The following is a 12,739-nucleotide window of genomic DNA, read 5'->3' on the forward strand; positions in this document are numbered from 1 at the left end:
TCACATTTGTCGGAACCCAACAATAAAAACATGCTCATTTCCCTCTTTATATCCCAAGATGATTTTCTTTATTGCATAGAAGATAACTTTGGATTCCTCTGGTGTAATGGTATAGCCTTGGAATATGTCTCTGTAAGTTGTTGGTAAACATTTATTCTCGCTAATGGTTATGGCAACTTCTTTCACGAGCTTTTTAAGATCCCCAGGATGCATCAAATTTCGAGCTCTTTCAGTCGCCTCTTGTTCTTTTTGTTTGATTTCATCTTCGATAACCTTAGGATGCTTAGTGATAACATGGCGTCTCAATCCTCCTTTTGTTTTGCAAATCTTTGTACACCCTTCAGCTGAACATTTGAAAACTTGGGCTGGAGTAGCTTCGGTTATCTGAAGTAAAGGAGAAAAAATAACACGTGAATATAACATGAGACATGATTCATAGAAAAAACAATCTCTCTGTCGTAAAACTAAAAACTAGTTAAATTTTATTGAGTTTGTCTACTTAATACCAATTGCATTTACAAGAGAGTACAGCTGAGGATATCCCTGACTTCTAAATCGGTTCAAAATATAACAAGCAAAACACTAGAAAGAAGAAGGTAAGTCTTGCAGATTAAAAGTGTGCTCTGATCTGTGCAGTTGGATTGAGTCCTTGGCTACATTCATGTCATGAGTATAAGAGCACTAGAAAACACCTGAAACACCTACAACTAAGTTCACAATTTTCTATATACATATACTAGATTTGATAATGGACAGTGAAGCATGAAAGAAGTTGAAAGTTTGCAAGCTTGCAAAACCAAAACAATGTTGTTTACCAACCTCTTTTTCAGTAGAATTCAGCTCATCAGTAACTTCAGCATCCAATCTTTTAACAGCTTCGTTTAGCTCATCATCACAATCGAAGAATCCACAATCTAGCAAGGATAACACAGAATCCAGGTTATAACTTTCAAAATTTGTATTAGAATTTACTGTAGAACTGCCTTCACTCGACGCCATTTTGAATTTTCTATCCCGCTCGCGGGGACTGGAGACGAGTAATCGAAGTTCGCGAGCCGGAAAACAATAGCGCTATTGTTCGTTTCCAGACTAGTGTTTCTTTCATATGACTATGGTGAAAAGAACGACGGTTATGCCTACCGCATTCGCAAGGCTTTGAATTCCACTGACATTTTTCAGGTTCAGCAAATCATAATTTGATTTTTCATTGGTCGAGATTCCTCTTTCGTCGAGGGCTTGTTTAACATCTTGGCACTCATAGTAGATTCTACTCAGCTGACGACTAGCAACGGTCAACAGGGAGCAGGGTTCATTTCCTGCATCAAAACCGTATCGTTCAGCATTATTTACTGTTTCCGAGAGGCTGCTAGTCATGGTAAACTTTGAAGAGATTCCAATCAATCCCAGCATATGGTGAAACTTACGTTCTTGGAGTATTCGGAAGAGCCATGTCTGATGTTCCTTCAATCGTTCAAAATTTAATTTATGGATGTAAACCGTCAGCAGTGCTTTGGCAAGTTTCGGGCCAATTACACGACCTTTCATGAACTTGTTCAGGAAGCTGAAACAAAGAAACTTTCAGTGCGAGGCAAGTATTTTGAAATAGGGGAAGGAGGGAGGAAACTGGAAACTGGCATGGTTTGACATGTGTAACCCTCAAGGGTAGGTTTGCACCAGGTAAGGTGCACAAGCAACACCCTCCTCCTCACCATCTAATGAACAATATTAATAAGCTTTTGCTGCTTTGTTTACAAAATGAAACAATAAAAGCGGCACCAGTTAAAAAAGAAGAAAATGTTATCTGAAGAAAAGCTAAAAACTCGTGTAGCTTATGGCATGTCCAAAAAGCCATAAATTTGGCTGGCGCAGAAAATTGGGGGCCTTAGACATGTTCATTCATACCTTTAAAGAAGCGTATTAAAATGTATAATTCAAAACTGCCTGTTAATAAAATTACATTTTTCACTCATAAAAGTTTATTAGGCAAAAACCAAAAAATGCTGACGTCAGCAAAACTTGTTTTTTGAATAACTCCAGTTTAGCTGATGGTAAAAATTTGGGTGCATGTCACTAGTCCGACACTTTCTAGTCCGACAGTAAAGTAGTCCGAATCTATAAAATAAATTTAGAATTTAGAAGTCTTTTTTTCCGATGTCACTTTTGTCCGAAAACGAAAGATTTTACAGTGTCGAATGTTGAATAAGGGTTTTTTTACTGAGATAATATTAATAAAAGTTCATTTTGGCATTTTGACATAATTAGAAATAAAGGACCAATCAAATTTGCTTAGAAATAATTTATAGCAAAAAGAATGCACCGCCTTTAAGGGTCCCTTTTTACATGTTCAGAATTATGAAGCTTCCCAAAATTTAAGAAAAGTTGGGTTTAGGGGCTTAACCTCAAAGTCGGAACTCCAACGTCGGACATTTTTACTGTCGGACTAGAAAGTGTCGGACTACTGACGACCTCCCAAAAATTTGACCAAATTTGCACATCATTATCGGAATCATTTTGAAAAAAAATATTTTTGAAATTTTGTTGACGTCAGCAATTCATTGCAAAACTTCGTATTTCGCTGATTTCTGCTGACGTCAGCAAAATTTGACAAAAAATATTATCGAATTTAATAAGTGACCCATCGAAATTTAAGTTTATCTTTCTTCTTTTCAATGAAATAGGAATGGTTCTTTTAAAATTAGTTTCGAAGAGAGAAACTTTTTTGTGGCGCACCCGGTAGATTAAGAAAAAAGCGAATTTTCCTGGGAAAAGTGTTGACTGTTCCTGAAACACCATCCTTTAAGCACGGGCTTTTACGCAAGCCAAAAATAAGACCTATGAAAATGCGCACGCGCGGAAAAACATTCGATTCGAACCAAAACACTTTCGTTTTCGCCCGGAATTTCTTAGCAGCAAAAATCACAACACACTTCTAAAAAAGTGCTTCAGTTTGAGATTAAAAAGGATAATTTGGCCATTTCTTATGAAAAATTAGTTTCATTAAGACTTTATCTCCCCAATTACATAAAAATCTGCTTATTTAAAACATTTCCCCCGTCAATAACAAGTGAATACATCCCAGCGGCTAGGCGGGGGAAAAACAGGTGTTACCACATCAACATCTAAGTCTGAAATAAAAAGATTGCGAATTTTCCCATGAATGGTATTAGTCTCCATGAAAAGAGAATGCTTTTAGCTCTCTATATCTATAAAATATTTTTGTTCTAAGCATCCATATTGTCAAAATTGACCTCTGAAGTTGACCAATTTTTGTGCTTGAGTTTTACGGCTGTAACCTGCTTTAGGGGCGGGCGATATGCGATAAATATCACTGTAACCTGCTTTAGGGGCGGTATATGCGATAAATACCACTGTTAGAGTGCTTGAAATCTATATCCCATGTAATATATTTTGAAAATAATTTCCAAGGGCAGCAAAAGGCTAACTAGAAATAATTGAGATTTTTTAGGAATAACAAAAGAACAAAAGGTGTCAATTCAAGAAATTATCGTCTGAGTGGGAGTGAGTACCTACATTAATTACAAAGAGTTCGGACCAATTCATTTCACACATTAAATTTTCCGATGAAAAAGTTCGGCCGATTTCTTAGGATTTCGGACGAATTTAGGACAAAATTTCGCCGAGTCAAAATCCTCAAAGAATCCTACAAACACATTTTAAGTTTACATTTTCACGACCTGATAAAGGGAAATTTTTGAAAAATGATACTACTTTTATCCGAAAATAAAATCGTCCGAAATTTTCTTTTTACTGTAGGATCCGTCCACATAGTACGTACGCACTAGGGGGAGGGGTGTCTTCTCGAAAGCGTATGTTTGCGAAAAATAGTAGACAAACAACTATGTACAATCTTTTCTATGAGTTCCATTTATGGTAAGGAACATTACTATGTTCACAGCACATCTGGATCAAAAGTTATTCACACCTAGTGGATTTCAACCTCCTGAGTATACTACATTAAAAAAGCCTGAGTTTAATAGGGTCAATCCCTGTCAAAATTAATCTAATTTGTTTTCGTGGATTCGCAAAAAAAATGAAAAAAAGAAGAAAATTCTCAAGAAAAGCCCAATCAGGGTAGTGGCCCAGGCCCAACAGAAAAAAACCCTCAATAAAAAGTCATAAATAACTTTACAGCCTGATAATGAGGTGTACCATTCTCATATAAAATATCATTATCAAAAGTCATTCAGCAATTCACGCGTAGTTCTGCACTAGATATAAAAAAGTTTCAATGATATCAATGTTTTCTGGGTCAATTACCCTCAAATGTTCGCATTGTTCTCTAACTTCAACTGGTATATAATCATTTGTTTTTGAAAGGTTTTCTTCCTCTAACATACCGGTCAAAAACATCTTCAAGCTCTTCTTCCGTCAATTGGAATCCTATAAATTAAATAATATCTCATATTAAAGTGACGCCTTGTAATATATTAAATATTATTGATATTATCGGACTTCCAACATCCAATTAAATCACAGGCAAAATAATGTTGGTATAATGCGTCCACTCAGTTTGGATAATCGCTAACGACGAAGTACAATACTTTTCTTTCAGCTATCAAAAAATGTGAAAATTAAATGTTTGTAAAAAGACATTATCCAAAGTAGAGTGAACGCACTAATAATTCAATAGAAATACAATAGTTTTCGAAAAAAGTTAAAAGAGTAATTAATTAATGGAACCTATTAAGCGTAAGTACAGTTGACGCTCTCTAATTCGATTTTCAAGGAGAATTGGATTTTCATCGAATTTGGGAGCGTATCGAATAGTAGGAAGTCTCTATAATTCGATAAACACGATGAAATATCGAATTATAGAGCTGCGGAACGAAAAACAAAAGCGAGACTCGATTGGGTTCAACGCGAAATAGGACAACTATCCAATGGCTTGCTGGAAATTTTAAGTTTTAAAGCAGAAAATTTCTATATTTGCCTGTTTTGAAAAATTAAAAATTAAATTTCGAAATTCTAATTCAAACACGAAAAATTCGAAAATCTTGACTTCAAATCTTCATCGAAAACGGGAGCTTATCGAATAATAGAATGTCGAATAGTAGAGCGTCGTTTATGAGAGTTTCTTAAAAATTTTTACGGTGACTTTCAATTTGATCGAAAACGAAAGCTTATCGAATAAGAGACCGACAAATTAGAGAGCGTCAACTGTAAAAAGTTTTTCCATCTAGACTTAATTATTCCACCCCCTTTAGTTATTAACTGCTCATTCGAAAATGCCGTATAAAATACAAGCCTTTTTATAAGAATACCAGGGTGAAAATATGTAAAATCGTTAAGAATACCCTCCAGGATGGGTTTCACAGATTTTGATTAGAATATTTATAGTTGTTTTCTTTTTGGTAACAAAGACAACAATATGTTTTTTGTTCCAATTGAAATGCAAATTTAGGGTCGAAATATAATCTTAGCTTCTCATGTTTGTGTCTAAATGTCAAGTAATTTGGTAAATTCTTATAAAATTGGCGAAAAGTTTGTCTAATTTACTTCAAATTCTAATGTAGATTAGTTTGAGGGTAATGGGAAATGGGATTTTACCACGGAAAACTGTGTATATGTGTTGGGATGTCATCAGGGAGGATTGTATCCTTTTGAGCCCTGATGCGATGGTTATTCCAGAGTTCTACAAATTTGTCAGCTTCGTGTTGCATGACAGGTACCATCACGTACGGTAGGATGTTTCTTTGGTGAAAAAATCAATTAAAATAGAATAAAGTACTATCATCATTCATCTTCTTGTCGCTAGACGGTTCCCGTCGTCGCAAACGCCGGTTAACGGTTTTGCTTGCACATCAAAAGCCTTTAAAATACTATAATGTGGGTTAATTCCTGACATCGTTTTGGCTTAAAATGCCAAATATAATAATAAAAATTATACTTCTAAACTTTCTACATTAGTCAAAATTGTTGTGTCTGTAAGCCTCGATGATATGTCTTTTTAAGATAACGGAAGATTGTGTTCAATGAAATGCCATAGTGACCCTGTCAAAATTATCGAGGGTACCCGTCGTTGCAGACGCCCAAAGGTGTCTGAGGTGGTGAGAGGGTTGCTTCTAGGAAAGAAAAAGCCTTAGTTGTGAAGGAGAGGCTCGCGCTTTGCGATTGAGCACTGAAGGTTTTCCCGTTTGTTGGCTTCACATGCGGACAGCTTAAGACCGGCGCATATGCAATGCAACCAACATTGAAACCTTTTTAAATAATGTTAGACGAAGTTTAATCATCAAACAACAATGTTGGATTTTGTTGCGTGTGTTGATATAAAATAATTCGAAATCGTGCAACAAAAATGCCACACCTTTTATTTGAAACTTTGTGACGTCGCAGTACTTTTTCATGAAATTGACGTCAGAACTTTTTTCGTTTACAAATAGCAGTGTAGAGTCTTCTCTAATCCGAGTTTTCTACGCTTGTCAAACTTAGCGCAAGACTTTTTGTATCGAAGGAGGATAGGTTTTCCAACCGCGGCGTCCAAATTTTAGAAACCTTAATATGTTAATGGGCTAGTGTTACAGAAATTTTTCATAAACTCAATTAGTATAGAAGATTCATCTTCTTGTCGCTTTTCTCTGTTATTGTAGGTATAAGATTAAAAATATCCAAATTTAAAAAGTCCAGCAGATATAAAAAAGTTGCAAAATTAGAATGATAAAAGATTGTTTTTTTGCATGGTCTTCGGTCTTCCAATGCCTGTGGATCCTGTAGGTACATGGCACTATACACCACATCTCTAGGAACATTTAAGTCGTGCATCATTTTCAGCTTCTTGTACATGGCTCGATACCCAAGAAGCTTACCTGGCCCATCAAGCTCTCTTCGAACCGCGTCTTGAATTTGATCTGCTGTTACGTTATTGTCAATAAAATTTATATGAAAATGTCTCATTCTTAAGTCTTAGACTCCAGGCATACATAGAAAAGTCACGCTTGAGAAAATAGAGTATTTCTGTTCTCTTCATGCCACGTTTAATGAGCGTTTTAATGGCCTCAGATAGCACATCATCGTCTTTCCATGAATCATTACTGATACGCTGGGCCATTTTGTGTGTTACCTACAAATAAGAGTTTTTCATGTTTTATCATGGGATAGAATATTACTACTCAATCTCGGACCAGCTAAATCTTTAAGGGCAGTGTGTTTTGTTGACTTTGGTCCCCATGTGTTCCGATACACGACAGAGTAATAGCTTACAGGGATTCTTTTCTACCTATAACTGTTAACTGGTGGAACAAGTTGCCAAAAGAAATATTGAATAATGAAAATAGAAATGAATTTAAAACTGAAATTTCATCTTATTTTGACAGAAACTAAACCAATATCTGATGTAGTATTTTAATAATTTCCTTGTGTCTTAAGCCTCTTGTGCATTCTTTTAATTTCACTAACACCAGGTTGTTTTGGCCTCAGTTCTGTTAGTTCCAGCTCGTTAATCACTTATTTCTCAGGTCAACAATATTTTATGTTTTTGAAGCCTTTTGAATTAGCTCTTACTGAACACAAAGAGTACACTTCTAACACTTTTACTGGTTTATTTACTTATTTCATTTTACCCATTTTGTTTTGTACGAAGATATTCAAACTTCATCCTTCACTATATTTCAATTTTCTTACACTTGTTAACTTCTTCTAATTTCCTAATTCATACATTAACCCTTCGTGCATCTTCCTATTTTTTTAATAGGGGAAGCATCTTGGGGGGGGGGGCTCGAGGCCCCCCTTAAAATCTCAGACCAGAATGTAAATTTGGCTAAAATGATATATATGCTAATTGGCTTGGTAAATTTGGCTGAAATTTGTTTCTGAGGCTTATATATTTGTTAAGGCTTATATATTTGTTAAACAAAAGTGGCTGGTGACCTAAAAATTGGTCGCATGGGTATTTGGGGCTTTGCAGACTGGTCTGTAAAATACACATGGACCCATCCCCCTCCGGAACTCAGGAACTACAAAAGCTTTCGGCTTAAAATTTTCACCTGTGATAGATATTGACCATATAAGACAGTGTGAAAAATTTCAGTTCGACCACCTGCGTGGTTGGTATTTTACAGACCGTTCAATATTTTACCCAAAATGTTAACTTTCTGCATAACCACTGATCCGATTTTGCTGAAATTTTGACAGCAAGCAGGATACCGACAGGTGGTTTAAAATTGACCCTACGCCCCAAAAATATGTCAAGTGGGGTTTCTGGTAAAATTTGAGCAAAAAATGAAAGTGAAAAAAAGTTAGAGGGGGTCCTATTTTCGGCATTTTCAAAGGATGATGACGTCCTCAGGTGGCAATGACATCATAAATGACGCATGGATTACATATAGAAGACAATCGATTTCATTGATCGATTCTTTATTAAGAATAAATCGATGATAATCGATAATAATCCATACGTGTCATTGATAATCAATTAAATATTGATAAGCACCAATGAAAATTGATTAGGCGTGGATCACAAATAAGTTGTGTTTGCGTTGCCCGACCGACTCATTTTCCATTTTAAAAATCCGACACTTTTCAGTCGGAAAGTCAAAAACCATAAAATCTTTTACCAATATTTTTCAAGAGCATTTTGTACATTCACCGTTAGTTTACGATTTGATCGACCAGTGTTCCAGCTGCAATTTTTCAAAGATTTTTTGCGTCAAGAGGCGCTATGCAACTGTTTTTAGCAGCCGCAATATTTAACAAAGATCATAATGCAGCTACTGCGCTTGATAATCGAACCGACCGAACGACCGACCGACCGACCGACCGAACGACCGACCGACCGACTGACTCACTTTTTGGGGCTATTTTCTCTTTGTTACAAATCATACAATTCCGAGGTAATTGTCAGTAAATAATGCTGAGAATGACATGTTCTAGACATTTTTTGGTTATGAACATTCAAAAAACATCCTTCTTCTTTTGTAAAAAATGAAGCTATTGCAGTGCAAGTTTTATTTGTTTTCATTAAAGAAGAAGTCACTATAATGTGAAATCTCTTTTGTTATAATGAAGAAGTCTATTTATTCCTTCACAGGGGGTGAATAACTAATTACTCGACATATTACTTTCCCTCAACCAATAAAAACGTAATAACGTGAGTAATTAAATACCTAGTTATTCAAAAGACCGTCGCGTTCGCCAAAAGGTCTATAGGAAGACCCCCCCCTCAAGTGACAACCCCCTCTTACAAAACGGAAAAATTTTTGAGACACCCCCCTTACCAAGTTTACTGGTTTGATGCCTTTGCCTTATTTACCAACAATGAAGTTTGAAGTACATATATATGATAAGCAATATTAGTGAACAAGGTGAAAAAAAATGGTGAAAAATTTTTACAATTTTCATTACATTGTCAAAACAGAAGTACTGTAAACCTTTAGTTTAGCGCCGCAGACGAAAATTTTTTTTGATTGTCATTGAGATGAAAATTTTAAATTTTACACATATTTGAGAGAAACCTCCCCCCCACCCTTAAGTAGCAATAACCCCCCTTAACTGGCAACCACCCTTAAAAAATTCAAACTTTCAACACCCCCCTTGCTTGGGTTTCATCAATGTCCCAGACCCGGGGCTAGAAACTATGGAGAGAGAGAGAGAGAAATAAAAGTGTCTCCCGCAATAGAGTGCAAAAAGTGGTAATAGTGCAATTAACGATAATCGTACTCCTCTAAACCAATCAGATTCAAGTACTTTTGCACCACTGACGATTAAATCGGAGTGTAAAGGTATAAACCCTCATGTAAAGTGGATAAAGTCTAGGGTTTATTTTAGATCTCTATCTTTCTGATATTATTGTAATGGTGCATATCATATTATTTCATAAATTCAAATACAATCTCAAAGTTCAAAGTTTGTACATCCACACATACCACGAATACCAACCAACCAACAAACTAACACATACCAGACAGGACAGTACTGATATTCTAGGAGTTATGTAGTATGGTTCCTACGCCGTCCGCATTGGTAATCTCGGGTAAATTAATGCGTGTCCAAATTTTCGTTAATTCTTCCGACCCATCAACCCTCCTCCTAGCATAATAAATTATACCTTCAAAGAAGCTCATTACGATGTAGAATATGAAAATCGGTGTTACTTAAATTTAGGTTTTGCCAATTTTGCGAAAAACCGCAAAAACCAAAAAATGCTGACGTCAGCAAAACTTGTTTTTTAAATAACTCCAGTTTGGCTAATGGTAATAACATGAAATTTGGACATGGCCTACCTCTGTGGCCTGACCTACCTTATGGCCCACCTTAAACTCTAAAAATGATTTGATTGTTATCATTCTGAAAATGTGAAAACAAATTTTAAGGCTGGACTAAAGAAACAAACAAAATTATAAGTTTTGAGTCTTAATACACCTGACATAGATTTTGTGCGCTTTGATTGCAAGTAATTGATGAAAAAGAGAAACATACTACGGCGAAAGCAATCAACTACATCAGGTAATAGATGTTAAGCATCATCTGGTCAGGATAGTACTTGGATGGTAGACCGCCTGGGTGCTCCTGGTTTTGTGAAGCGTAGTGAGAATTCTTTCTCTGTCAAGAACTACTAAAGGGTCCCTTTTGAGTCGGTGGCAAGCCATGGTTACTCCTGAAAAAAATTCCCAACACTTCACCAGAAGTCAGCCAGTGACTAAGGCTCCATGCACGTGCACCGTTTAAGGGCACCCCAAATTTATTTTACAATTTTAAGGGGGAAAAATTGATAAGGGAGAAATTATTAAACCCTTCGCATCTTTTGAGACCCCCCCCCCTTGTAGAAAATAACTTTTGAAAGACATTAAAAGATTTTCATGAGATTTTCTCAGTATTAGTAGCGGTCAGAATACATGTGAAATGAGTCCCGTTCGATTTTTCTGATAAAAGCACTTTCTCAACGGATTTGAGATATTTGACATTAGTAGAACCCAAAAAAATAGGGTGGCAATTTTTTAAATGTCGTTTTGGGTAATTTACAGACCAGTATGGAAACGCCCTAAAAATCACTTATTTGGCAATATCTACTCGAAATATTGGTATTTTTCACTGAAATTTTGACTGGACATAGGCATCAGTAACAGGTAACTTTCTAATCCATCAAAAAAATTATTTCTTTAAAAACGTGTATTTTACAGACCAAAGTCTGTTTTGAGGTTTCTGGTCAGTAAAATGTCTCAGATTAATTTTCTTATTTTTGCTTCGAATTTCTAGTTATAGCTCCCTCTTACTAATGTCTAAATACTGGGGTAATTTCTAGTCGGCCGGGCAATTAGTTCCCGAGTAATCATGATTTTTATAATTTACAGACCAGAATTTTGAAGTTATGACCAAAACATTAGGTCACTAGGTAAATGTTACATCACAAGGAGAAAATTCAAAATTTACTTTTCTTATTATTTTGAATCTTGTTTATTATTTCAAATTTCTTATAACGACGAAACGGACTTTGAAAAATGTATAATCTGCCAAGAAACAGATAAACGGGAAAGCTTTGAAAGAAGCGTTAAAAGAGAGAAATGATTGTAAAGACGTTAGTATTGTGGGGCTATACCAACGATTATCCGACTATTCCGCTGAACATTTACAAAAGAAATCAGCTAAATATCATGGAAGATGCTATAAATCGTGTAACCATATTAAAACTATCACACAAGTACGAAAACGTTACGATGAAAGTTAGCAAGGCAAAGTTCTGCACCGAAAGCTGTTGTTAGACGACCTGACAAACGACCTTCAGATGCTGTTGATCAAAGTGTTTGCAAGCGATTGAGATCTTCATCCGGAATATTTATATATGTCAGAAGTATCACCCAGAATCGCTACACACAGTTGAATTTTTGGAAATGGGCAATCGAACGTTTGAGGTTTCACGTAATCTAACTGACAAAACACTGTTCATCCGACTTAATTCAATTTCGGCTGCCGATGATGGGGTAGCTAATGATGTTCGTTACCATCGATACTGCTGGGTAGATAGTCAGAAACAGATGGAAAAGGATCAAAGGAAAGAAAGCAACATCGAACAAGGTAGAAATCTGGCAAAAAGAATAGCCGATATCGAAATGATCCATCTCGTTGATTCGGAGATTCGTACATCCACAGTATTAAACATGAGTGACATAAACGATGCATACAATGACTTCCTTGATGCTCAGTCGACAGTAAAATATCACAAAAAAATTAATCTTAAAACGTTGCTAAATAAGAACATTACCGACATCGAGTTCACCAAACCAGAACAAAAAATTTCAATGTTGTCAACAAAAGATAATGCTGCCGATACTATTTTCTGTGCAACTAGTGACGATATGAATGTTTTGTTCAAAGCTTCCAAAATTGTTCGATCAGAATTGTTAAATCATCCGAAATGGAAATTTAGTGGAAGTTTGAATAATTTCGATATATCCTCACCTTTGAAATCTTTTGTGAAGTGGGCAATCGCTGGCCCAAGAGAGAATATTGCGTCCAAGCGAAAGATCGAGGAGATTAAAACCACAACAAATTCTACTATTAAAATGTTGATCGGTGCTGTCAAAACAAACGACCAAGTTTGTACAAGAAAATCAGGCGATACAACGAGAACTACCAACGATTTAGGTTTTTACGATACCAAAGAGACCCCTAATATGGTTGGCCTGGGGATGTATGTTTACCAGAAAAACTGAAGCAAAGAGGTTATTGACACTCTTGCCAAAGTTAACACTTCGATAAATTACAAAAAGTGTGCGAGCTTACAAAATCA

This window comes from Clytia hemisphaerica, unplaced genomic scaffold, assembly GCF_902728285.1.
Source record: "Clytia hemisphaerica strain Z4C2 unplaced genomic scaffold, Clytia hemisphaerica genome assembly, whole genome shotgun sequence".
Taxonomy (NCBI): domain Eukaryota; kingdom Metazoa; phylum Cnidaria; class Hydrozoa; order Leptothecata; family Clytiidae; genus Clytia; species Clytia hemisphaerica.